General features: G+C 43.0%; 1 protein-coding gene and 1 long non-coding RNA gene across 6 annotated transcripts in view; one reads left to right on the plus strand and one right to left on the minus strand.

Moving 5' to 3' along the window:
• Positions 1-414: 414 nt before the first annotated feature.
• On the minus strand, positions 415-10,846 carry LOC309668246. The gene is made up of 3 exons (XR_014268148.1): positions 9,170-10,846; positions 8,914-9,056; positions 415-607 (listed from the first exon to the last, which is right to left on the minus strand). It is a non-coding gene; the product is annotated as an uncharacterized lncRNA (long non-coding RNA).
• A 96-nt stretch (positions 10,847-10,942) lies between these two features.
• The window catches only part of ARHGAP32 (Rho GTPase activating protein 32), a 278,046-nt gene continuing 261,692 nt past the window's right edge, over positions 10,943-27,296 (plus strand). For 4 of the 5 annotated variants that reach the window (XM_082476189.1, XM_082476190.1, XM_082476187.1 and 1 more), the window contains exon 1: positions 10,943-11,442. The gene's annotated coding sequence lies outside the window, so the exon portion shown is untranslated. Of the gene's footprint in view, positions 11,443-16,632; positions 16,794-27,296 lie in introns of all 5 variants that reach the window. The other variant, XM_082476188.1, reaches the window with a different exon arrangement.

A 27,296-nucleotide genomic window follows, 5' to 3' on the forward strand; every position in this document is an offset into this window, starting at 1 on the left:
GATTGGGTACTCTTCCCAAGAGAGCAGTATAGAAAAGAAACATCTCCAGCAAAGTTGTCCTTCCTCAGTGGTTGAGTGAAAATCCAAACGATATAAAAGGAGCCTGAAGTAATAACGTCTTCATTGAATCTCAAAACCCCAACTGTAAATGAATTCATTCTTATGCCTTTGTGATGGAAGGAGTCGGAAAATTTTACTGTCCTGGGTCTCCAGGTGTGAGATGGAAGGAATGGAAGCATTCAGTCATTTCCCCAAGGTTGCCCTGTGAGTCTCTGGTGGAAAGAGGACTTTAGTAACAGCAGCAATTAGCACTTAAGTACCTGGCAGGCCTTGACATTGCTGACCCTCAGTCTCTGGAGATGGACGCCACTTCTCTCTCTCACACACACACACACACACACACACACACACACACACACACAGTTGCACAGAAACAGGAAACTTCACTTCTCCTTAGGCTCTGCCTTTTACAGAGTAACCGGTATATTCTGATCACACACCTCAGAGACACACCGATTGGGACATGTGAATAAGAAGAACTATACCGTCTCCGTGGGGATCAGAACGCACCAGACCGGAATTCTGGAGCTGGCCGATCGTAGTTATGCTGCTTGGAAGTGAAATAAAAAGTGAGGTCTCAGGTTAATTCACTGACTATGCAGTAATGAAGACAGACTATAAGGTAAATAGATGTACATTTACAGAAAACCAAAAAATGTACAATATAAGAAACATGAGAATAAAATTAATGAGTATCTGGATCAGGTATTAAGGGAATAAGCCAGGACTGAGTGCATTTCCTATACTAAACTAAATTTAGGTAGTAATTAGTACCAAACAGCATTAACTGTGTTACCAACTGCTCAAGGATTTTAGTCAATTAAAAAGTACAACCTGAGTGGACTTTGGAACTTTTCTGGTTTGATCAGCCAAAACTTGGAGCTAAGGCCTGAGCCTGGAACCCAGCTTTGAGGCCCTTCTCAGGAATTCCCAAAGAGAGGTTTAAGTTGGAAAGCGTTTAAGGAGCACCTCTCCCGGCACTCTAACTTTTTTTTTTTAAAACATTGGCTTTTTAATTAATTAATTAATTTATTTATTTTTTGGCTGTGTTGGGTCTTCATTTCTGTGCGAGGGCTTTCTCTAGTTGCGGCAAGCGGGGGCCACTCTTCATCGCGCTGCGCGGGCCTCTCACTATCGCGGCCTCTCTTGTTGCGGAGCACAAGCTCCAGATGCGCAGGCTCAGTAGTTGTGGCTCACGGGCCTAGTCGCTCCGCGGCATGTGGGATCTTCCCAGACCAGGGCTCGAACCCGTGTCCCCTGCATTGGCAAGCAGATTCTCAACCACTGCGCCACCAGGGAAGCCCCAGTCTCACTTTTTAACTAGACAAAGTCCTTAAGCCAATGGCAGAGGCACTGAGCATGGGATCTTAGGCATCAGCTAGTAGGTGAGGGAACACTTCAGACTCTCATGGGTCCATGATGTGCACACACTTTTAACATCAAAGATGACCCATCAGCCATTGCCAATTAGAGCAAAGAATCACAACCCTAGAAATATCCAACAATAAGAGAATCTTAGAGGAAGTATGTTTTGGACAGATGATCATATAAAAACAATGTAGATAAATATTTATCGACATGGAAAGTGAAAAAACTTGTTAAGGAAAAAAGCAGATTGCACACATTATTTTCAATATGATCTGTTAAAATTTTTCTATATAGACATGTTTCTAAAGATATGTAGGAGAAATGTACCAAAATCTTAATAGGGAATATCTCTGAACTGTAGAATTACGGATTTTTCCATTTTTTCTTTTTTTTTAAATTTTATTCATTTTTGGCTGCATTGGGTCTTTGTTGCTGTGCACAGGCTTTCTCTAGTTGCGGTGAGCGGGGGCTACTCTTTGTTGCGGTGTGCGGGCTTCTCATTGCGGTGACTTCTCTCGTTGCGGAGCACGGGTTCTAGGCGTGTGGGCTTCAGTAGTTGTGGCACATGGGCTCAGTAGTTGTGGCTCGCGGGCTCTAGAGCTCAGGCTCAGTAGTTGTGGCACACAGGCTTAGTTGCTCCACGGTGTGTGGGATCTTACCGGACCAGGGCTCGAACCCGTGTCCCCTGCATTGGCAGGCGGATTCTTAACCACTATCCCACCAGGAGAGTCCTCTCTGTTTTTTTCTGCCATTCTAATTTTTAAACAATGAGTTTGTATTGTTTTATCTTTTTAAAAAATCTTTGTTTTTTCAAATATAGGACACTCCTCAGAATGTTCCTGAATAACAATACCATTTTTATTTAAAATAAGCACCAAGGCCCATACTTCCTTTCGCCTCCTCAAGTAAGGAGAGATTCATGGGCAGCTTGGTAATTCATCAATCATTCATGTCTCCATTCATGATCCAGGTGTCGAGTATAGGAATTCAGGCTAAATAAAGCTGTGCTGCATCCCGAGTTCCTGCATAGAGAAGGCAGGAAATTTCCACGGTGCGGGCTAGCAGGCAGAGTCTCCAATGGCAGTAAGCTACTGTAGCTTCTTTAATTTCACCCCAGATACATCTAGAAGAGCAAGATATTCTTTGAGGTAGGACAGTTCAGGTCACCTCCTTGGGTTCCTGCTATTGCCCCATGAGGGTGGTCTCTGACTCTTTAAAGTGATTCCCTGACATAAATTCCTAGAAGCATAGTCTGCTATATAAAAGTAATTTCTGAGAAACAGAGTCACTTCAGCCTGAAGACCCGGTTTAGAGGCTGTGCATCAGCGGACGACAGTTACATAACAGTTTGTCTTTGTTTCTCCGGCCATCTGTGACCTCTCCACTCCTTTCTGCTGACACGATCCCCAACAGAAAAATAAAATCTGTGTAGCCTAATGTACCTCCTTCCCTCCTGAGCCTTCGCGGAGAATAATAACAGCAGCTGCATGACTTTTACTTGATGTAAATACTTTATTTACTTTTGTATTTAATTTATGCATCGGTCCAGTGTTTGCACAGCTGTTTGATGTCTGTGTGCCCATAGATTAGCCTTTGCTGATTTGATCCAGCTTAAACTCTAAGCATTGAGAAACGGAGAGGGCTCCCTGTTCACTTTTTTTTACGCAGCCTCCAGCATGATACCATACAGATGAAAACTTAATTAAGAATTCCAAGATTTAGACATCTCCTTGAAGATATCTTTCTCCCTTGATAAAAAGAAAGACCAAAATTTCCTGATCTGCTCAGGGAAAACATGATGGTTGACTTTGTTTTCCTTGTAAAAGGACACCATTGTCATATCAAGGTGACATTGTGGAGGTCTTTTCTCCCCCCAAAAGTGTACCAAATGATTTGGGGAGGCGTGGGATGTGAGAGCCAGCCTGGATGCAGGGCTAGTAATTAAGGGATGGGTTGGGACGGAAAAATTGCTCTTACTGAGGTTTACTTGTCCATCAAAAAACCAAGAAAGGACTGGGTAGTGAAATGGCAATGGTTTGGTTAACACATATGCTGGAACTTAGTTTGCACCCCAGTACCTGAATGTGGATTTGTTTTTGATGCTGTCTTGTGGGAAGAGTCATGGTCAGCTGCACCAGGTATGGTTACTAGAGGCAGTGGTGGGAATGCAAGGGCAAGGACCCCCCAGTCTTCTCCCCTCCGGTAGGAGAGAGGAGGAAAAAGCGTAGACAGGGGTTTTTCTGTTTGGCTGGGCTCTCTCTTGTAATGTACAGATAACATTATGCTTCAATAACATTTTTGTCAGTTTTATGTGACCTGGCCATCATCAACTGTTTATTTAAAAAAAGAGCAATAATAAAGATCAAGTACAGGGACTTCCCTGGCGGTCCAGTGGTTAAGACTCCACGCTTCCACTTCCACTGCAGAGGGCACAGGTTCGATCCCTGGTCAGGGAACTAAGATCCTGCATGCTGCACGGCATGGCCAAAAATAAGAGATCAAGTACGGGTTGAATTTTAGGCAGAATTTGAATCTCTCTGTGCCTCAGTTTCTCTCAATATTAATAGTGCCTCGTACCTGTTGATCATACCTTAGATCTTGTAGTAAAAGGTGAATCACAAAGCACAGAAAACTCTGAATTACCTAAAGTATAACTTTCTCAGCTGCTTGACCTTCTCTATCACTGTTGCAGTATTCATTTTTTTTTTTTTTTTTTTTTTTTTTTTGGGCTGCGTTGGGTCTCCGTTGCTGTGCGCGGGCTTTCTCTCTAGTTGCGTTGATCGGGGGCTACTCTTCATTGCGCTGTGCAGCCTTCTCATTGCAGTGGCTTCTCTTGTTGCGGAGCACAGGCTCTAGGCGCGTGGGCTTCAGTGGTTGCAGCACGTGGGCTCAGTAGTTGTGGCTCGCGGGCTCTAGAGTGCAGGCTCAGTAGTTGGGGCGCACGGGCTTAGTTGCTCTGCGGCATGTGGGGTCTTCCCGGACCAGGGCTCGAACCCGTGTCCCCTGCATTGGCAGGCGGATTCTTAACCAGTGCGCCACCAGGGAAGTCCCCGTAGTACTCCTTCACAAAGTATTTTTTTTTGCCATGAGTAAGATGGTTGTCATTGCTTTTTTGTTAAAATTCATCAAGAACTAAAGAGAAATACTTTTAAAATTAGATCATGACTCAGGAAAGAAGGAGTGAACTGGTACGTTTGAGTCTGTTATCAGCTTTGCTTGAGCCTGGCCTTTTTTATCACTCTGAGGAGTAATGCTGTGTGTTTTCAGCATGAAATCCGTCAGAGGAAACACTGAGAAGGGAACAGGGAAATGATATTCTGATAGGGTAGTTTTATTGTTTTGTCCGATGTATTATGATTCCCTAACCCCCAATGTATTTAGGGATCATTCCTATTTAAATACCAAATACCTTCCAAAGCCAAGTGCAAGTGGTTTTATAAAAACAGTAAAATGGCATATTGGATTATTCTTCTCAAGTTGCCCAGGAAACTTAGCATTGACTGCATTAAGGTTCAGACACATAGGTACATTCTCAGCCAACATGTATTTTGAATATAGCAGGGAAACACAGATGGTTTAGACCTTCTGAGATGCGTTAAGTTCTGGAAACTGGAAGCCATAAAAGACAAAATCGTGGGGGGGGAATTGCCAGGAGCACCCTGGGGAAGAAGCCGCCCTGGAGTTGAATGGCCTCCCTGTGAACTCTAGCTTTCCCGAGTCACTTTCCCAGGCACTTCCTCAACACTGGTTTCAGTTCTTTAGATCTCAGGAAAGGCTCTGGGCCTGGGAGCATCACTGCACAGCTGAGAAGAGTGCTGATTCAGGCAGAGCTCGGAGGGAGGGCTGGAGCACGCGGTGTGTTTACAGGGAAATACTGTGTGAGCTTGAGTGACATGCATGTGTATGTGTGAGTGTGTGTGACTGTGTGCGTGCATGTGTGTGTTTTCTCACGAGGAGTAGCGATATCTCACCACTGTCACAGCCACCAATGGGAGATTTAGTTTCCTCCAAGTCACCTCAATTAAACATACCTTTTAAATTAAAGCAGCATGTTTGCATGAGAGATGCAGCTTCAAAAGCTCCCCGAGACCTGATTCCCCTTCCAAACGTTTCGCTGCCCCTTAAGGATCTCATATATAGAAATGTTTGAGTTGCTTCTTTGTTCATTCTTTCATGAGCCGCCACATAATTCTGCTTGATAAGAAGTGGAATTAATACTTCTACATAAGCTTACATTTCAATGCAATTCCTTTCACTTCCTGGTCTAAGTTCACATCTGACTATAAAATGGATTCTGTAGAGCTCAGACAGTGGGTGATATACTCGGGTGACTGTATCGTGCTTTGCTACCTCAGAATGTTTTTTTCTGATCAATTTAGAAATGTTGAGTGATTTTCATGAGTCTTTAGTTGTATTTTAAAAATACATTCATTTCTTCCTCATTTCAAAATATTAGACAAAGAAGTTTGGGAAACATAATAATCATGGATAATTTCCAAATTTCCTTTCTTCCAAAACTTTTTCATGATAATTAAATTATTCTACTTTTATGATACCCAACTAAAGAAGAAATCAAGTAGGCCCATTTTGCAGATGGAAAAACAGATGTTAATTGACTTGTTCAAGGTTACATAGTGGGACAAGATAAAAAATGAAAGGGACAACTAGCCTCTCCTTAAATTTACCACATTCCTTTTCAACATGGTGATTATTTCAGTTGGAAGTGAAAAGGCACTTCAATTAATTTGCCTTTGATTTTCTGTGCCTCTTGATATGTAACTTCTACATTTCAAAACCTAATTGCAAGGTTAGACTATGATTTTGCCTTATAGGAATTAGATTATTCATTAATGCCCCTCTCCATTGAATCTTCATATAATCTTAGATTTCCAGTATAATTTGTTTTGATTTGATTTGCAGTGAATTGCAAATGATATAATTTTATAATTTGCACTTGTTCCCACTTGCAGTAAAGATACATCCATAGCAATAAAGAATGGCAGAAAATAAGTGAGGATATAGATCCTGTATTCTGACAGTACCATTTATTCATGTATTAGGCAACATGGATACAATGGTGAATAAACAAAGTCGTGCCCTATGGGATGTTCATTTTAGTGAGAGAGGCAAATAATAAATAATCAATTTCAAAACACAATCACGGGGACTCTCCTGGTGGTGCAGTGGTTAAGAATCCGCCTGCCAATGCAGGGGACACGGGTTCGAGCCCTGGTCCGGGAAGATCCCACATCCCACGTGCCACGGAGCAACAAAGCCCGTGCACCACAACTACTGAGCCTGCGCTCTAGAGCCTGTGCTCTGCAACAAAGAGTAGTCCCCACTTGCTACAACTAGAGAAAGCCCGCACGCAGGAATGAAGACCCAACGCAGTCAAAAATAAATAAATAAATTAAAACAAACAAACAAACACAATCATTGATAAGTGCTGTTAAAAAAAAATAGCAGAGGAAGGGGACAGAGAAGGCAGAACTATTTTAGAAAGTAGTTGAGAAGGTTAATTTAAAAGCCAGGAAGAGGGACTTCCCTGGTGGTCCAGTGGTTAAGACTCCATTGTTCCAATGCAGGTGGCACGGGTTCGAGCCCTGGTGGGGGAATAAGATCCTATGTGCCGCCGGCTCAGCCAAAAGATAAAAAAAAAAAAAAAAAAAAGCCAGGAAGAGGTGGTTCTCCCTGGTTTAAAGACCACATAGCTGGAACAGAGTGAATGGAGAGGTGAGTGTTGGCTGAAGAGATTTGCAAGGCTGGAGAAAGGACTTTGGATTTTATTGTAGTGTTATTAGAAGCACAGAGCACTGAAGAGTTTTGAGCAAAGAAAATGACTTCTTACTCATATTTTAAAAGAAATTCTCTGGTTGCTGAGTTGAGACTGGACCATGGAGGGATAAGAGTAGAGGTAGGAGACCACTTAGTCATCCAGGGGAGACATTGTAGGGGGCAGACGTGGGTGTTAGCAGTTAGGAGGGAGGGAAGAGATTGGATTCAGAATATGTTTTGAAGGTAGAAGTGGAAGGATTTCCTGCTAAAATGAATGTGGTGTTTGGGAGAAAGGGTTGTTTTTGTCCTGAGATGGGGAAGACTTGAAGGAAGCAATTTTGGGTGTTGGTTTTAATACAGAAAGTCCAGTGTTCTGCTTTGGACACATGCAGTTTGAGATATTCAAATAGAGAGGTCACGGAGGCAGCTGGGTATAGGAGCCCGAAGTGCTGGCGAGAGGTCAGGGTTAAAGATATACATCAGTGAATGGAGGCTATTTAAGGGCAAGGGCTGGGAGAGACTGCCTTGGCAGGGCGCGTAGAAAGAGAAGAGGAAAGGCCCAAGGTCAGAGCCGTGGGGCAGTGGACATTTAGAATTCTGGAAGTGGAGAAGGACTCTGTGGAGGAGAGAGCAATAGAGCTAGTATCTGGCTAAACATTCAAAAGCAGATACGTAGATAGGTACAGCTGGTGTTAAGTTTTAGCGTCTGGAAGAAAAAAAACCTTTGTGGGAGAACAGCCAAAAGTTCTAAATTATTGTGATAGAGGCTAATGAACCAAAATGTGACCGGGAGAGGACAGAAGAGGGGAAGTTTATCATTTTAATGACTGACCTGGGGATTCAGCACTACTGACCACTTCCTAAGATGTTGCCCAGTAGTAGTTTCTTGTGGTAAAGGGTTCAATGTTTAGAGAGGCTACTCCGTGGGCATCCAGCTTAGCTAGGAGGATGCTATACACAGACAACACACCTTTTTCAAAAATCTATTTTGTTATCCCGTTTAATGGGGACACAACATGGAGCTGGCCCTTTGGCCAGGAAGAAAATAAATAAACAAGGCAATGTCAAATGTCACTTTGGGAAAATTCTCTCTTAAGCCTGGCTGGCTTTCAGCAACTCATTTTTCTCAAGTCAGCTGTTGAGCCTTCAGTTTGGGGATGAGAATAAGCTTTCTCTCTCTCCCTTGCTCAGATTTCCAGGTTCTCTCTAAAACTCAAGGTTAGGCAAGCAATGCAGTCGTCTCTGTGGCTGCTCTCTGTGCTGGCTCGACTTGTCTGCACCGTGACGCTGCTTCAGTGCCTGGAGGGGACTGCAGTGCAACAGATCTGAGATGCCAGGAGTGAGCCCAGATGCTACTGTCAGGAAGACGACAGTGTCAAGGCTGAGAAAGGAGGCCAGGGGGAGGCCTCCGACAGCTTCAGAGACAGAGGGAATTTGCCTTCTCCCCGGCTACCCCCAACCCCTCACCGCGAGAATACTGAATCAAACTATAACAAATGCAGTTATTTACCGTTTTACATCCAGACAGGCTTTTTCTTTTTTTAGGGAATGTTGCAATTATTGGAATATACGTATTGAATCACTAAAGGTGTTACTAGGACAGAGGTAATTGGTTACAGACTCTGAAGCACCAACTTCAGATGGCTGCAGAGTTGCCCAGAAATCACAGCCTTCTGTTTATCTGCAGGTATAGCAAGAATAACTACTTACCTGTAGGCTATCTGGATGCTTCTTTCTAAGGAGGGGAAGTGCTGGCTCAGAACGAGAGTAAGGAACATCAGCACCCTTGAGCTCGCTCAAACACCCCTGACATCTGGAATACACAGAAGGAATCCATTTCTTCTTTCTCTGAACTAGACAGAATACCAATGGGGGGAAAGTTACCAAGATGTTTTGAGACCCTGGAATAGAGTATCTGTGTCATCCAATGTATGTAGAGATCCCAGTTCCTGTAGGTATTATTCACCTTCTCCACCAGCTGAGCATAAACCATTTAACATTCGGTCAGTACAGCTGAATTTGGAGGTGTGATGGCCAAACTCTGGGATATGAAGTCTTTCTGAAAGAATACAGAATGTCATTATCTTAGCTGAGAGTAGCCAAGGGATGAGAGCCTTGGGCAAAACTCCATTCTCACGGTGACTTGGTTGAATGCCCCATCCTGACCTCCTCTTGACATCACAGGAGATTTTATGTTTCATGCTCACCAATCCCTGGGAACAACACAAGCTATTAAATCCCTCTCTGCATACTCTTCTCTCTCTGGCAGAGATGGCTCTCTGTGGCCAAAAGGTGAACCCATGGAACTCCTGCAGTTTGGAGAAAGAGTAATTTTTAAACTATGTGTTTGTGTGAAGCTGCAGGTCTCTAGTTTTCTTCATTCACCTGGCTGTTTCTCCAGCACTTAGGAAGTACCCATTAAGACCATTACAGATCCTAAGTGTACCAGTTTCAAGTAGATGGCTACCATACCAGGATACATTTCTTTAAAGTACACGTCTTTCAATTCTCCCGTCCAACCCTGTGCTTCTATGGGAAACTCATTCCAGCCTTTCCCTCCTTCTCTGCTAGAAAACATCTAGAATTTTGGTCTTTAAAAAAACTCTGGTTATACTGAAGTTGGCAAGAGTGAGATTATTATGCATGTTCACTCCCTAATTTCTCTCCAGGATGTGGTGAAACCCTGCTTCACGTCCATGCCCTTGAAATTCTGCTAACTGTGGTCAAGGCCACGTTTTATATTCAGTGACGCCCACTGAAATGACTAAACGCTGAGTGGACCCGAATCTCTGCAGTGACATTAGATGATGCAGTATTTGGCATGGGTGGGTTTGGGTACTGGGTTAAATTATGTAGGTTAACCCCCTCCCCAACATTTAGATTCCAAAGGCGTCAGAAGGAGGGAAAGGTACAAATATAAAAGAAAAAGATCGAAACAAAAAAGGGAGAATGTCAAGATCTGTTCTGTTACACAGACGTTTGTTGCAGGTCGAAGTGCCGCGCAGCCTTCAGAGGCTGAACAAAAGGAGCCCGGGGAGAACCAAGGGCAGTGCCATCTACGGGCAGGGGTTCACTTGTCTCCTGGCCATGCACCTTCGGGGGTTGCTACTCTTTCACCCTTTCTTGTCCTTCCTCTCCCCTGCCAGGTCACTTCCAATCTTCTGGTCCATAACTCTGAATGAAGAAGACAACCAAAGGAACTTTTAGGCCCTGATTCCAAATAATAACCGATGCGAGTTGATTTTACACCAATATGCGCAAGAAATGGAGAGACGAGGAGCTTCCCGACTTGCGGCAACGCCCCCTCTCCTCCGCCGCGCGGTGACAGTACCCTGGGGTCAGCTGGCAGTGGAGAGGAGCCACTGCCATAGTCTCGGAGGATGTCTCTTCCTGCTGCTGCTGCTGCTGCTGCTGCTGCTGCGGCAGGTTCAGTGTTTTTGCACCGCAGCACAGTGCAGAAGCCGAGGCTGCAGACCTCGCCCAAACCCCCGAGCCGACGTCCGGGCCGCGTTCCCGCGCCCCGCCGGCCCCAGAGCCTCGGGGCGGGGGTGGGGGCGGGGACGAGCCGCGCGCCTCTCGCCGCCCTCCCGCCGCGCACGTGCGCTCCCGGGACAACGGCAGGCGAGGTCCGGGCGCGCCCCCGCTGCCCTCGGCCGCGCGCGCGCTCCGCCCGCCCTCCTCGCGCGTGCTCGTGCCCGCGACGACGGCGGCGCGCCTCTTCTCCCCGCTGCGGGCGTCGCGGGCACTGGAGGAGGCGGAGCGCGGGAGGCGGAGGCCGGGCCGACGGCGGGCTCCGGCGGGCGCGCGCGCCGCGAGCGGGGCGGGGGCGCTGCGGGGGTGGCCCGAAGGCGGCGGGCGAGGGGCTCGGAGGCGGAGGACCGCGTCCCCGGGGCCGACTCGGCCGGGTGAGGGCGAGCGCGGTGCGTGTCGGAGGTGGGGACTCCGAGGCCGCGGCCCGGAGCCCGGCGTCCCCGCCCCCGAGCCTGACGGGGCGACGCGGCGGGATGAGGCGCTGGCGCGGTGGGCGCCCGGCCGAGCCCCCGCGGCTGCCCTGGGCGGCCAGGCGCTAGGCTCGGCGCGCGGGCGGTGCTCGGCAGCGGCCAGGACCGGGACGAGGACGAGGACGAGGAGGAGGAGGAGGAGGAGGAGGGCGTCGGGCTCGGCGCCCCGCAGGGCAGACACGGAGCGGCGAGCGGGGCGCAGCGACGCCGCGGCGGCGCGGCGGAGCCGCGGGGCTCGGTAAGGCGGGGGCCGCGGGAGGGCCGGGGGCGCCGGTGACGTGGGCAGGCGCCGCAGGGGAAGGCTGCGGGGGCCTGGGTTTCCTTGTCGGGAGAAATTCTTTTTAAAGTAAAGGTTCGGGATCGAATGTTCTTAGAAGGCCATCTCGGGTTTCCCCCGTCCCCGCCGACTCCCTCCCCGGCCTCCCGGGGCGGACCGCGCTCGGGCCGCTGCCTCCCGCGCCCGCCGCTTCCCCGCGGCCTCGTCGGAGCGGGCCGGGCGGTTCCTGGCCTGCTGCGGCGCTCCGGACCCGAGGCGCGGGCGGCGGGCCTGGGGGCTCCGGGGGCGTCCTCGCCGTGCCCGCCCCCTGCCGTGCTCGCCGGCGCACCCGTGGAGTTTTCCCTCTCATCTTTCTAATTGGCTGAAGTTGCCACTGCACATTGGACGGTGCTGGTGACTTAGTGCCCTTTTCCCCCGCCATCACCCCCCACGCCCCCGTCTTGCCTTTCTCAGTTTGTTGACTTGAGTAAATATTCATATTAAAAAATTACCCAAACAGATGACGAGAAACGGCAGAGGGAGAAAGTCAAAGCTGATTTCTTAGCTGTAGTCTACTTCTGGACCCTTTATAACTCCACCTTCTGTTGCTGAAGCTTAAGGAAGGTGGGGGGGGGGGGAGGAGGAAGAGACCCCCAGCAGGATGCTTGGGATGCAGTTTGATAGTTATCTTTTAGGAAATAGAATTTGGAGCATTATAATTTTGATCCGCATGCAGAATTGCAGTCTGCTTTTAAACTGCTTGGGGCACTGCATGATGCTACATGGGTAGCTGGCAGCTGGGCCACATTGCATTGTTGTCAGCACCTCTTTTATTTTCCATTCTTTCAGAGTTCGGTTTGGCACAGATTTAGACCTTTTAAGTTAGTCTGAATGGGAATAACTTCTGATACATTGGTTGCTTTTGTAAACGTTGTCTGTATCTGTATTTCTGTTGGAAGAAAAAAAGCATATGGTGCTGGAGTGCCGTGGCTCTTAAGAGTGCAGAAAATGTGCTAGTTTGAATCAGTAATTGAATTGGTTGTAATATTTTTGGGTAGTGACTGTTGTGATTCATTATTTTTCCTTATTGGGTAAATTGAAATCTAACTCGGCATCTTGACATATGGTCCATGAACTTGAGAATGAAGGAAATAGAAGCTTTAATTGCTGCTACAGCACGACCTCAAAGTTTTTCAGGCCCTCATTGGTGTGAATTATTTTTTAATAGGGCTGTTTGTGAAGATGGGATATTATGATGTTGTGATTACCATTTTCAGGAATATCTGGAGTCTACTTCATTCCTAAAATTGGGTGTGTGATGCTTTATAGAATAAGTATTCTAGAACGGTGTGAGGTTGGAACTATGCTCAAGCTGGTTATCTTCATACCATCGTCCCTATAGCCGTCCGTGGAATAAAGCAGCACTTTGGACAGAGACTTGTCCAGACCTAGCTGGGGTGGAAGCCCAGTTTTTTACTGTATGGTGATGCACATTGAGGTGGGTGATAGCGTGTAAGTGGGCCACAGAGGAAATGTTAGTTGGAAGAACCTTCGTTGGTTACATAACTTTTTGTTTTCTAGGGAGAGACCAAGAAGCAGACAGGCAGGCTCAACTGTCATTAGAGTCTTTGATGTTGGTTTGAATTCCAGTAGTTACGTTCCTCTTATTTTCTTTTCCTAACCTCCACATTATTTTCCAATCACCAGAAGCTATTCCACAGTTGGGCCAAGACTTTAATGGCAGTTCATTCATCTCCATTTCTCTTTCCCTTATTCTCTGTTCAGATGACTTGTTCAGCAGTTTCCCCTTTCTAAGCTGGTCTGGGTGTACTGTCTGCATAGTACACATAGATTCACTATTGAGTCTAAATGCATTTAACAAATGTCAAGAATTAGCAGCTGTTTTCTTCAGAAGACTGTGATAGCAGAATAAAAATCGAGTGAAATGAACTAAACGTTTTCATTGCATTTAAAGATTTTGACAAATATTCTTGAAAATCTTAAGGGTTTAACCCATTAATGTGAAATTTGATGTCCATGGAAGTAGTTAAGAGGCAGTGAGGACTTGAAATCAGGTCGTAGTTGCAGTTATGCTGCTCAGTAGCTGTGTGGCCCCGTCCCTGCTTTGGGCAAGTTATTTACATTTCTGAGCCTGTTTTCCGTAGGTGTAAAATGGGGATGAGAAGGCTTGCACTGTCTTCCTTACAGAGGAGGGGTCAGATGAGAGAAAGGGTGTGAAAATGCTTTGTAATACTTCTTATATGCGTAAGGTATTACTGTCATTACCTATAAACTTAGTATTGAACTGTTTTAAATGTCTTAATATCACTTTTAAAAAATGCACGTTAGGAATTAGAATGTATTAGATCTCTTTGAGTTCCAGAATCTTGTGATTCTATTTCATTCTTAGGAAATCCATATGTGGTATCTACGGTTTTGGACTCTGGAGTTTTTGATTATTTTGGGACAGATGTCAAGTTTATTGAGACTTTGAGCTTCTTTAAAGTATCAGTTCAGAATATTAAAGGAGATTACAAGTTAGGAGTTATGAAAAGAGCTGTTTAGCAAAAAATATTTTATATTTGTCTGCATTATTTAGGACAGACATTGGCAAAATTCAGCATGTAGGCCAAATCTGGCCTGCAGCTTGTATTTTGTATGGCCTATGAACTAAGAATGAAAAATTTTTAAATGGTTGAAAAAAATAAAAAGAATATTTTATGATGTTCAAGTTACATGAAGTTCAGATATCAGTGCTCATAAATAAAGTTTTATTGGGATACGGTCATACTTGTTTATGTATTGTCCGTGGCTGCATTGGCAATACAGCAGCAGAGTTGATTTCTTGCAACAGAGACAGTATGGCCTGCATAGCCCCCAAATTTTAATAGCTGGCCCCTTCCAGAAAAAGTTTGCCAATCTTTGATGTAGGACTTAAAATTTTTGCTTTACTTAGCACAGTGTTATTTCCTATCATAGCATTATAGGGGTTAAGACCCCTGGAGAGGTACTAATTTTTGCTTTGGAGTCAGATAGACTTGTATTTGAGTACCAGCTCAAATACAACTTTGATATAAACTTTGATCCTGGACAAACAAATTAACATCTTGGTGTTCAGGTACCTCCTTTGTAATCAGAGAATATAGAATCTGTCTTAGAAGGTTGTGGTGATGATTAAATGAAATGTTACATGTCAAAGCTTAATACGATTTAGGCATACAGTAAGTACTTAGTAAGTTATACATGACAGTGATCATAAATTCTAGTGTAAACAGTAAGCCTAAAATATTGCACATCACCTTGCCCCAGTATTGTAGAATTGTTCTCCTGAGTGGTATGCTACTTGGTATGGAATTTTCTCCTTTACTGAAACAATTAGTTCAGTTACCAGCTGATAATTGGAATAGCTTGAGAAGTTTCCCATATGTTGTACTGTAATTTTATTAATCACTTGCTTATTTAGATGATTAAGAATGGGTGAAAAGGTAATTCTGCTCTGTTTTTCAGAGATCCTGGTTCTTGATAATTTCTTGGTATTAATGTATGTTTGCAAGCTGAATTTAAATACCAGTTCTCTGTTGGTTTTGGTGTTTCCTGTTTTTATTTTTTTGAGACAGATATTTGAGAAAATACATTAAATAAGGCCAAGGTTAGATAACTTTTTTAATGTATTTGACACTCTATGTCTTCCTTATGATTTGCATTAGCATCTCTCTCATATCCTCTTCAGAATTGGAATAATAAAACTTAATTTTTTTTCCCTAAAGATAGACCTAGTGTACTATCTAGAAGCTTCGATGTTAAGCTGCTTTCTGAAGTATTTGGTTTAAATTATCTTACAATTGACAAATTGGATGTGCTTCCCAACTTCAAGTGCTGGCTTATTTAACATTAATCCTAAACTAAGAGTGAGCAAATAAACAGAGGCCATTGTTCTGACTGAGTCAAACAGAACAGAATTGGGGCCAGTGTGACTCTTGCCATCCTACAAATTGTGCAGTTTTACACCTTGGATGTTGCTTACATGCAGTGGGATGATCCAAGGGAGACATGGGAGGGCACTCATGCTGTCCCCATTCTGTCCTTGGTGGGGCAGAGGGCCTTTCATCAAACTGTAGAGCTGCAGCCCCTGGAAAACTACACTGCAGGGTTCTAATTGTAGCACCTCAAAAACAGTAGAGGCCTAAAGAAGACCCACGTGGAGACAGTATTCTCTTTTGAGGTTAAAACATATAAACAACAAAACCAACCAGAGATTTCCTCTTTGAAGAGATGCAGGTTGAGAGGGAATATTCCCCATGGTAGCAAGACGTAAAGATTTGGTAAAATAGGTGTTTATAGTTTCATAGTATACCTGGACAAGGGGACTTCCTTGGTATTTAAAGCAGATTGTTTTAGGAAGGTAAAAGGAAGTGAGAAACAAGGTGTTTGGTTTAATTTCTCATAAGAAATTTATGAATCAGAATGTTCAGAGTGGAAGTAGAATTCTGATTTTCAGGGAGATCCTGTTATTTGGCTTATGATCATATATTCATTTACTACTTTATTTTATGCCATGGACCATAGTATACATTAGTACTGGAGGCTGTGGAGATGGAAAGCGCTGAGTGGAAAAGCATACGTGACCCATGTGGTATGATCTGTTTACGTTGTCTCTGTTAGGAAAGATAGGCACCACGCTCTGGGGAAGAATTCTAAAATAAATATTCCATTCATTTTCCCTTAAAATAGTAAAATTTTTATTATCTGGGGTTCAGCCTTGTGGTCTTGGGCAGGCCATTTGATTGCATTGTTTTTATTCCCTTGTGTGTAGGATGGAACAGTAATTCCTGTTGCTCTTTTTATTGGAGAGGTATATGGTAAAAGGACTCAAGATGAGTAGTATTTTCAACAATTTTGAAGAACATATTATGTGTACTTTATAAATTACCTAGTATATTAAGGACAGACAAAGGAGATTTTTGTTTAACAGAAAGGAGATTTGAACTTGAAGTCAGGACCTGGGTTCTTGTCTTGGCTCTGCTGTAAATAATCTGTGACTTTGGACGAGTAATTCATCTCTCTAAACCTCATTTTCCTTATATGTAAAATGAGGGGTCAGACTACAGGTCTCTAAGATCCTTTCTTGCTCCAAAATTCCATGATTCTCTGATTTTTTTTTTTTTTTTAAAGTAGGGACCATCCTCTTGCACTTGCCCAGTTTCCATTGACCTTCTACCTGAGGAGAACCTGAAATCCAGTGGTCTTCCGGATTCAGTAACAATCCTGGCTCCGGTAGGATGCAGGAAACCAAATCTCTTTTATCAGTGAACTGAAGTATCCATTCAGTACAAGTGAGTATTTTGTACCATGCTAAATGCAGTGGAGGATAGATATGAAAGAAGGTGGCATTGAGTCTCTGCCCTTAGGAAGTGTTCATTCCACTGGGGAGATAAACTATATTATGAAAAAGAATATCTATAAAAGAGTAGACAAGGGGACAGTGGGATGATCCCTGATCTGGCAGTTCGAGGACTTGGGTGTACTATTGGAGAGGATACTTTGTGGCTTTATGGCCTTGTGGCCTTGAACATTTGTAACAGGAGCTTTGTAGACTGTCTCCAGCTCTGAAATTTGGTCATATTCTCTTTGACAGAGAGGCAGCATCTTTGAATCAGCCTGTTAGGAGCCAGCTCAAGTGAGAACTGCTCAATCCAGGCCAGATTTTTGTGCTCATTTTGCATAATTGCTTGATTTACTGGATAGAAGGAAAGGGTTACTTTAATTTACTGGAAATGCATTCAAGGGGCAACTTTTCTTCTGGAAAAGTCAAGCATGTGAGAAGTGACAAGAGACCAAAGTGTCCCTGCTTCTGGGTCAATAACTCTGAGCCCTGGATCTCATTCATTTTTCCCTTCTTAAGGCTTTCACTCCTGCCATTATTTTTTTCCTTGAATTTTCATTCTCTCCTTACTGGATCATCTCTCTTAGCATGCAGACATGCCTTATATTACTCGCAGCAGTGATGATTAACTGTTCGCCAAATGCCATTCTGTGCAGCTTCATTTCAGTAATAGGGCCCTCAGGTTGGCTCTGGCACATGGATGCCCAACTAGACTACATTTCCTAGCCTCCCTCTTACAGCTCGATGTGACCACATGATGAACTTTGGGTAAATGGATATGAGCAGAAGTGATGTGAGTGATTTCTGTGTCATGGCCTTAGAAAGGAAAGCAGGTTGCTTTCTGCCTCCTCTTCCTTTCTGCCAGGAGAATGTAGTGCTGGTGCATGTTATTCAACCTTGCTGGTGAGAGCAGCACTTGGGGGGATGGGTCCTCGGATGGTCTCGTGGAGCAGAGCCGCCCTACTACTGCTCATTTATCTCTGGGTGGTTAAGTGAGAAGGCAATACAGTTTTGTCTTGTTGGAGCCCCTAATACCTTAACTGAATAAACCACCTCTGTTAAACCAGCCTCTCCTCCACCTTATGTTTCCCTTCAGCTGTTGCCCAATTTCTTTGTTCCCGTTTGCAACAGGAGAGGTTTATGTTTGCTGTGTCTACTTCCTTACCACTGATTCTCTCTTTAGCCTGATCCGTTTGAGCTCCTGTTTCTGCACTCACTGACACTGTTTTTAATCAAGGCTGCAACGACCTGTGTCTCGTCAAAGCCAGTGATCAGCAGTGTCGATGTCTTATTGACCTCTCATCAGCATTTCACATTGGCCAACTACTTTCTCTGACCTCGTAGCTACTCATTCTCTATGTCTTTTTGCAGCTTATCTCTACCCACCCCCCACTCTAAAATTTGGAGTGTCCCTGGGCTCGCCTCGTGTGATTTCATCCATTTTCGTGGTTTCAGATACCATTTATATGCTGAGGGAGCTCAGATTCCTTTTTTTTTCCCCCTTGAGCTCTAGACTCATCTAACGCCATTCCTCCACTTGGATGTCTAATAGACACCTCAAATGTAACATGAACAAAGCAGAACTATGAGTTACTCTTTCTTTCATTTGCTCTTCCCTCCACCTTTCCGAAGTCTTCATCTTCTCAAGTGAAGTGACACCACTGTCTACCCAGTTGTGCAGGCCAAAACCCCTGGGGTTATCCTCCATTTTTTCCTTCTCATCTCATATTAAAGTCCCGTCAGCTCCACCTTCAGAATATAAACTGGACGTGACTACGTTTTTTAATAGTTTTTTCACTAACACCTAGGCTGGCAGCCTTTCTCCTCTGGAAAACTGCCAGCAGACTTCCCTGCCTCTACTCTTGCCCTTATTTTCCTCACCTGTCCTATAACAGGAGCCAAAAATAATGTTAAATGTTAATCAGATTGTATCACCTGTTTACTGGCTTTCCAATACACTTAACACTAAAACTAAAACTTAAAGGTTTATTATGGAAACAAAATCTCCACTGTGGCCACTTATGAGGCCCTGTATCAGCGGTTTTTAGTTGGGGAAGATCTTGCCCTTAGGGGACGGTTGGCAGTGTCTGGCTGTCAGGCCGGGGGGACGGGTGGCAGGGGGAGTGTGCTGCTGGCATCCAGTGGGTAGAAGCCTGGGATGCGGAGTATCCTGCAGTGCACAGGACAGCCCCAACCGCGACGAACACTGTCGTCCAGCATGTCTGCAGGGCGCGGTCTGGCTCCTTGCTTCCTCGCCAACCTCGTCTTTCTCTGTCTTCTCCTTTGTTCACGGGGCTGCAATCACAATGATGTGATTCTTCTTGTTTTTTCCTTAATACACTTTTTTTTTTTTTTTTTTTTTTTTTTTGAGCACCTTTAGGCTCACAGCAAAATCGAGCAGAGGGTACAGGTATTTCCCGCATCCTGCCGGCCCTCACACACACAGCCTTCTCCACTGCCAGCGTTCCCCACCAGAGCGGGACGTTAGCTACAACTGATGGAGCTGTGACAGCACACCATCACCACCCAAAGTCCGCAGTTCTATTAGGGTTCATTCTTGGTGTTGTACATTCTGTGGGTTTGGACAGATTTATAATGACATACACCCACCATTATAGTGTCACACAGAGTGGTTTTCACCGCCTTGAAAACCCCCTGTGCTCCGCCTGTTCATCCCTCACCTCCCCCCACTCCCAGCCCTTGGCTACTCATGATCTGTTTAATGACTCCATAGTTCTTTGCCGTTTCCACAGTGTCTTATAGTTGGAACCGTACAGTATGTAGCTTTTGCAGATTGGCTGCTTTCACTTAGTAATGTGTATCTAAGTTTCTTCCATGTCTTTTCATGGTTTGATAGCTCATTTCTTTTTAGCACTGAATAATATTCCATTGTCTGAATGTACCACAGTTTATCCATTCACCTGCTAAAGGACATCTTGGTTGCTTCCAGGTTTCGGCAGTTATGAATAAAATTGCTGTGAACAATCCGTGTGCAGTTTTTTTGTGGACATGTTTTCAACTCCTTCGGGTAAATACCAAGGACTGTGATTGTGGAATTGTATGGTAAACGTATGTTTTGTTTTGTAAGAAACTGCCAAACTGTTTTCCAGAGTGGCTGCATTGCCACCAGCAGTGAATGAGAGTTCCTTTTGTCCCACATCCTTGCTGGCACTTGGTGGTGTGAGCTTTCTGGATTTAGGCCATTCTAATAAGTGTATAGTGGATGATGCTCTTTTTTTATCTCTTGAAGAAGCTAAGCATGTACCTTTTCAGGGATTTACAGTTGCTGTTCCTTTTGCTTGGAATGTACTTCCTTCAGATCTTTGTGTGACTGCCTTCTCCTACCCCAGAGAGGCCTTTGTGATTACTGTGTACATGCAGTACCACAGTCTTTCTCGTCTATATTACCCCATTTTATTTTCTTCATTTTAGTTTATTTATTCGCTTATGTTTTACATTTATAATCCCTTTCTCTGCAAGCTGTTTGAGGGGCACGGGCTCTGTCTAGATATGTACTGTATCCCTAGCTTTCCTATTAAAACATATTTGTTGATGCCAGAGAGGTGCCATCCATCGTGGGGATGGGAAGACAAGGTTTTCAGTGATAATGATAAATCAGAGCATCCTGAGAGCAGCAGGGAAGGTTATGATTTTCCAGAGGATGGAAAAAATCCCTTGAGACAAGGCTGCTTTAGTCTTAAGTAAGTAATTTTGTAGAATGGAGGAATTTACCTCGATTTTTGTGAGGAGGCAAATGACAAGAGTAAGCTGACAGCAGGGACTTTTTAAGAGAGAAAGGTTACTTCAGGGTTTAACTTCCATTTTGCCTTGTGTCTCATACCACTTGTCTCTGCATATAGAGCTACACGTTCATACTGCAGTTATATAGGCCTTCTGGTTATACATAGTTTTACCTTTTCCCAGTATCAGAGTTTCTTCTACATTTTCCTTGGAAGAGAAGCACATACCCTCTGCTTCTGTATTTTCAGTGACTGAAAACTCAGTTACTCACCTGACAGCCCAATTCTTTTTTTTTTTTTTTATTGAAGTATAGTTGATTTACAGTGTTGTGTTAATTACTGCTGTAGAGCAAATTGGCTCAGTTATACATATATATACACATTCTTTTTCATATTCTTTTCCATTACGCTTTATCACAGGATATTGAATATAGTTCCCTGTGCTATGCAGTAGGACCTTGTTGTTGCCCAGTTCTTTTTTAAAAGTTCTTATTTTTAAAAATTCCTCATTATATTAGAGTGGAATGTACCTGCCTGCATTTCCAACACCACACAGATCTGCTCTGCTTTCACATGATGGCCTTCAGCTGTCATGGAAAAATGGCTGGTTCTTTGATCTTCCCACCAACTTTTTCTCTTTCTAGGCTAAATATACTTATTTTCTTCAACTGTTCCTCATATGCCTGAGATTTTTAGCTCCTTTTCCAGGAGCTATTTACAAGTTATTAATCAAGCTAACTGATACAGATGTTCCATTGCCTACCTTAACAAAGAAAACTTCATAATGACCTAACTCAGGGTCAAACAGGGAATTCTCAGATTCCTCTAAGTTCTGCTCCAGAACATGGTAAAGGGCAAAGACCCAGCCTTCAACCCAAGATTCCATTCTCCCTCCAGGTTCCTTGCATGAGGGACTTTTTGCATGTGCACATATGTGGACACTTGAATCCGTGCATCCCCGTTCACCTTTCAGACAGCAGCTCTTTGATCATCCCTTGGACCCAGCTATGTAAATACCAATGGTGGGGTCATCTGCCGTTGGGAGGATCAACTCACTCAGGGAAGAGACCTGAGCAAAGCCTAGAAGTAGCCAGGAAGTTCTGGGGTCCTGGCAAAATGAGGGCTGGGTGTGTAGGCTGCAGTTGGGCATACCTTTTAGGTCCTGAGATCAGCTGGCCCCATGCATGGTCAAGGGTGTGGTCAGAGGGAGGCCAGTGCATGGCCCTTCAAAGATCCAGGCCTAGGACAGGGGTTTATTGCTTAGGTCCAAGGTATTACTGTTCTGTCATCGTCAGACTCTACTCTTGATTCTGTTTCCCAGAGCCAGTTATTGTGGAAAAAGTTAAATTCCCTCTTACAAGTGTTCCAAATTAGACATCGCATTTTAATTAGAGCTTCCTAACGAGTGTGCCAGACAGCACTCTGAATGTGTTACAGATAGGGCAGAAATACTGATGTCCTTATTCCTCAGAGAGGATTATCAGTGACGGAGTGGCAAGAGCTTCTGCTGATCACTGTTGGCCAGCAGCAGCATGGCTTGCTTACTGCCGTGTGCCTGTATCTGTACTGTCATTTTCTGTATGTGTCCTAAGTGCAAAAGGCTGAGAAACCCTGCTCTAGACTGCTGTGTGGTGACTATGCAGGTCTCATGGTATAACGTGTTTACATACAGCTTTGAGAGCATTTTTATCAACATTAATATTTGGTCCACCTGATGACGTTGGAGGTGTCAAAGTAGGTTTGTGCCCTTCTTATTAATGAGGATATAGGTCCAGGTTAAGTGGCTTAATCTAGCTACACATTCTCACTCAAGTAGGGCAGTCGAAACTAGAACTCCATTCTTCTGACTCTTATTCTGGTGTATTCTCTCTACTAACCCAAATTCTTTTTCTTGTACTTTTTTTGGACAGCCTATCACTTCTGGTTCATTTAGGGCATGCAGGCAATTACATTTTTTAGAGTTTTTCTGTCCCAACTTCTGTTATGTTGTTTCCCTTTATTGTTACTTTTTAACCTGAAGACTCAGCTTGACATTTAATCTCTATTAATTGGTATCATTTTTATCAGATTCAAACAATTCATCCAGTGTCTTGCAACTTAATTGTATGTTATGCATTTTGATAGCTCTCTTCCCTAAAGTAGTGTCCTATTTAGTTGTTACAGTGACGTTTGTTTGAAATGGTCACCCTGCATTGTTTATAAAAGGTTAGATTACGTTAAAGCAGGAAAATGTGCAATACATTTTAGAAATCTTTCTTTCCTAAACCAGTTATGATTAAAAAAAGTTCTGGCATGTAAGTGTAAATTCACTTCCCTTTTTATTTAGTGCCCATTTTTAAAAAAAATTAATTAATTTATTTTATTTATGGCTGTGTTGGGACTTCGTTTCTCTGCGAGGGCTTTCTCTAGTTGTGGCAAGCGGGGGCCACTCTTCATCGCGGTGCTCGGGCCTCTCACTATCGCGGCCTCTCTTGTTGCGGAGCACAGGCTCCAGACGCGCAGGCTCAGTAGTTGTGGCTCACGGGCCCAGTCGCTCTGCGGCATGTGGGATCTTCCCAGACCAGGGCTCGAACCCCTGTCCCCTGCGTCGGCAGGCAGATTCTCAACCACTGCGCCACCAGGGAAGCCCAAGTGCCCATTTTGTATTGATCTTTACAAAAGTTATTTTATTTAAACCTCAGTAACCTCACTTACTCATGTTACCTAAGTGCTGGATTGATTCATAATTCAAATCTAGGTCTGTTTAACCTCAAAGTACCTGTGCTTTTCCCCAGTACTAGTCTATAAATAATGTGAAATGATTTCTAAACATTTAACTTGAGCTGAGAAAGGGATGTTTCCCAGATTTATATTCTTACATTTGGAATAAGTAATTCTCTGTTACTTATGCACAGGACAGGCCCCCTCACCGCACCCCCGGCCCTCTCATTATCTGGTCTAAATGTCAGTAGTGCCAAGTTGAGAAACCCTGCTCTAAAGGTTTTAAGTAGTCAAGGTTTTACTTTGAATATGTGTGTGTGGTTTTAGCCAACAGCATCATGGTGATAGGTGCTAGAATGGATCAGAGATAGTTTCTCCTACTCCCTGCTTGGGAACAGGTTGTCAGTGACATTAGAGCATGATGTTTTTATTCATTTCAGTTCTGTGTTGCTTCTAGAGAATCTGGGATTTAATGCTAAAGGCTTTCTGAGTTAGAAAAGGTTAGGCTTTTTATGTTATAATACTTATGTTTGTTAGAACTTTTGATGGGTAAAAACGTGAAATATATGAAACTTAGCTGGCATTTTGGTATTGACCTGCTAACCAACATAACTTCTTTGAGAAGTTGTATTTATTGGTTAAAAGCACAGATTTGAAGGGATGGTTGCTTAGCATTCTAACACCAGTTCTCTTTTTCCTTGTTTTTGAGTTGCAAGGCATGACTGGAACATCACTGTAGCACCTTTCTCAATTTCTTTACGTTAATTTTCCCAGACTTGATTTTGTGTTCCTTTGTTCTAGATTGCTATACCTACCTCCTTAAACTAAAGTTTAATTGTTTACTCTAGCTGATCAAGAACCATCAGAGGTTCTGTATTCCTGTTATACTTATTAAATGCTCTTGCTACTACACGTACTAAACTCTCTTGCTTTGATTTTCAAGGAAAGCTTTTTTTTTTTTAATAACCCTCAATTCACGATTCAGTGTCACTAAATGATACATATCTGTCTTTTTAATACTATCAGTAGCTGCTGTTACTGCTAACATTTATTTATTATTGATATGCCGGAAACTATTCTAAGCCCCTTACATGTATTATCTGGTTTATTATCACAATTGCCCCATGAGGTAGTTACTCATACTATTTTTTTTTATTGTGGTAAAATTTAACATAACAAAATTTACTATCTTAACCATTTTTAGGTGTCCAGTAGTTTTAAATATATTCACATTGTTGTGCAACAGATCTCCAGACCTCTTCCATCCTGCAAAACTAACACTCTGTGCCAATTAAACATCTCATTTCTTCCTCCCTGCAGCCCCTGGTACCCACCATTCTACTTTCTGTTTTTATGAATTTGACTACTTTAGGTACCTCATATAAATGGAATCATACACTGTTTGTCTTTTTGTGACTGACTTATTTCACTTAGCATAATGTCCTCAAGGTTCAACCATGTTGTAGCATGTGACAAGATTTCCTTACATTTTAAGGCCGAATAATATTCCATTGTATGTATATATCACATTTTATTCATCTCTTCATCCATTGAGGGACACTTGGGTTGCTTCTGTCTCTTGGCTATTGTGAATAGTGCTGCTGTGAACATGGATGCAAGTAGTTCTTTGAGATCTTGCTTTCAGTTGTTTTGTATGTATACCCAGGAGTAAAATTTCTGGGTCATATGGTAATTCTGTTTTTAACTTTTTGAGGAACTACCATAATGTTTTCGACCCCAGCTGTACCATTTCACATTCCCACCAACAGTGCACAAGGGTTCTTATTTCTCCACATCCTAATGAACATTTGTAATTTTCTGTTTTTTTTTTTTTCTTGTACCATCCTTATGGATGTGAAGTGATATCTCATTGTGGTTTTGATTTGCATTGGCTTAGTGGTAGTGATGTTGAGCATTATTTTCAGAAGTTTGTTGTCAGTTTTCATATCCTCTTTGGATAAATGTCTATTCAAGTTCTTTGTCCATTTTTAATTTTTATTTTTTTGGCCACGCCATGCGGCATGTCGGATCTTAGTGCCCCGACCAGGGATCGAATGCCCCCTGCAGTGGAAGTGCAGAGTCTTAACCACCGGACCGCTAGGGAAGTCCCTGTCCATTTTTTTAAAATCAGGTTTTTTGTTGTTGTTGACTTGTTGGAGTTCTTTATATATTCTGGATACCAATCTCTTACCAGATATGTGGTTTCAAGTATTTTCTTCCATTCTGTGGGTGGCCTTTTCACTCTGTTGATGGTGTCCTGTGATGCACAACAGTGTTTAATTTTGATGAAGTCCAGCTTATCTATTTTGTCTTTTGTTGCCTGTGCTTTTGGTGTCACATCCAAGAAATCATTGCCAAATCCAGTGTCCTGAGGTTTTTCCCTTACGTTTTCTTCTAAGAGTTTTATAGTTTTAGCTCTTTTATTTGGATCTTTACTCCGGTTTGAGTTAAATTTTCTGTATCTTATAAGGGTCCAATTTTTTTTTTTTTTTTGGCATGTGGATATCCAGTTTTCCCCAATACCATTGTTGAAAAGACTATCCTTTTTCAATTGAATGGTCTTGGTACCCTTGTTGGAAATCATTTGCCCATATATGCAAGTACTCCTACTGATTTTATAGATGAGGTGATTGATACTGAGATGTGACTGATAGATAATACTAATACATTAAAAAAAAGAATTAGTTTACCGCAAAGTAATTTATATTTGGTGCAGTAAGATGAAGGAGGTTTGTAGAGTCGTGAGGTCTTTTTGTGTGTTGTAGGCTTTGCCCAGGAAAATTAAGTGTCAGTAACCCGGTTACTGTGTTTGCACCCCAGTTCTGATAGGTTGCCAACTCCATGCACTAAGTCAGTGATTTTTTCAAACTTTTCCAGCAACAAAACCCTTTTTTTTTTCCCCCCTCAAACAAAATCATAGGTGGACCTCCAGGGTTTTAGTGATAATTAGTATTTTGTTATTATATATTCATCTAAAAAAATCAGTGTATAATATTTACCTATTTTTGCTGATTATTATAACACGAATTCATGCATTTGTGGTTTCCACTGTGTTGAAAACATGTGCATATTATGGTTTTAAAATTTCTGCCTGTTATCGTTTTAAGCATAGGAATGATGTATGGGAACACCTTCAAATCGAATGTTTGCAAAACATCTGAAGCTCTTCCGTGGATGTCAGTGTGAAAAATACTAGCTTATCTAGGTATCTTTGAGGTTCAACTTGTGATTATGGAGAAGCATTTTTCTCTATGCAAAGTTGGCTAGAGAGTTAATATGAGAAAGTCTTGACTTCTTTAGTGCTGAGATGCAGGGCTAATTTAATAGCCTAACAGCTGGCTCAGACCGACTTCTTTTCATTTTTATACTCAGAATCGAAGGGTTAGTGCCAAAAGATATCTTTTTTCGGTGTGTCCTACGGTGGTTTAAACTTAAGGTCAATTCAGATCTTGTATTTTAAGATACTGACATTGATAAGGATACCAGAATTTGTGTAGCTAGTTGTAAGAATTTTATTCTTTGAGATTTGATTTTAAGTATGTCAGCGGCATTTGTTAGGTTTGGAAGATAGTAATTTTGGGTTTCAGCATTCTTATTAGATAAAGTAAGGTCTTCAAAAAACGAATCACTCTTTTTTTAAAAAGTTCTTTTTCCTAATGGAGTGTCTCCCATGAATTAACTGTATGTATAATGAAATATACTCTTTTCTAAAGCTGTAATCATTACTTAATCACTGTGCAATGGCATTAAGTAATTTTGCAGAGCCCAAGATGCTTGAAAATTGGTATAGCTGGTGATATTTTAAATTTAGCAACAATAAAAAATAGTCCTATTCAGGCTATATAATACAAGTGCTGGAAAAGGTTTTGTTTGATTTCTTTCATACTCTTTTTTTTTTAGAGCTTTCGCAGCCCCCAGCTTTATTGAAATATTGTTGACATGTAACGTAAAAGTTTAAGATGTACAAGCTGATAATTGGATACAGTATATATTGCAAAATGATTACCACAGTA

Source organism: Balaenoptera physalus (assembly GCF_965194825.1).
Source record: "Balaenoptera physalus genome assembly, chromosome: 10".
Taxonomy (NCBI): domain Eukaryota; kingdom Metazoa; phylum Chordata; class Mammalia; order Artiodactyla; family Balaenopteridae; genus Balaenoptera; species Balaenoptera physalus.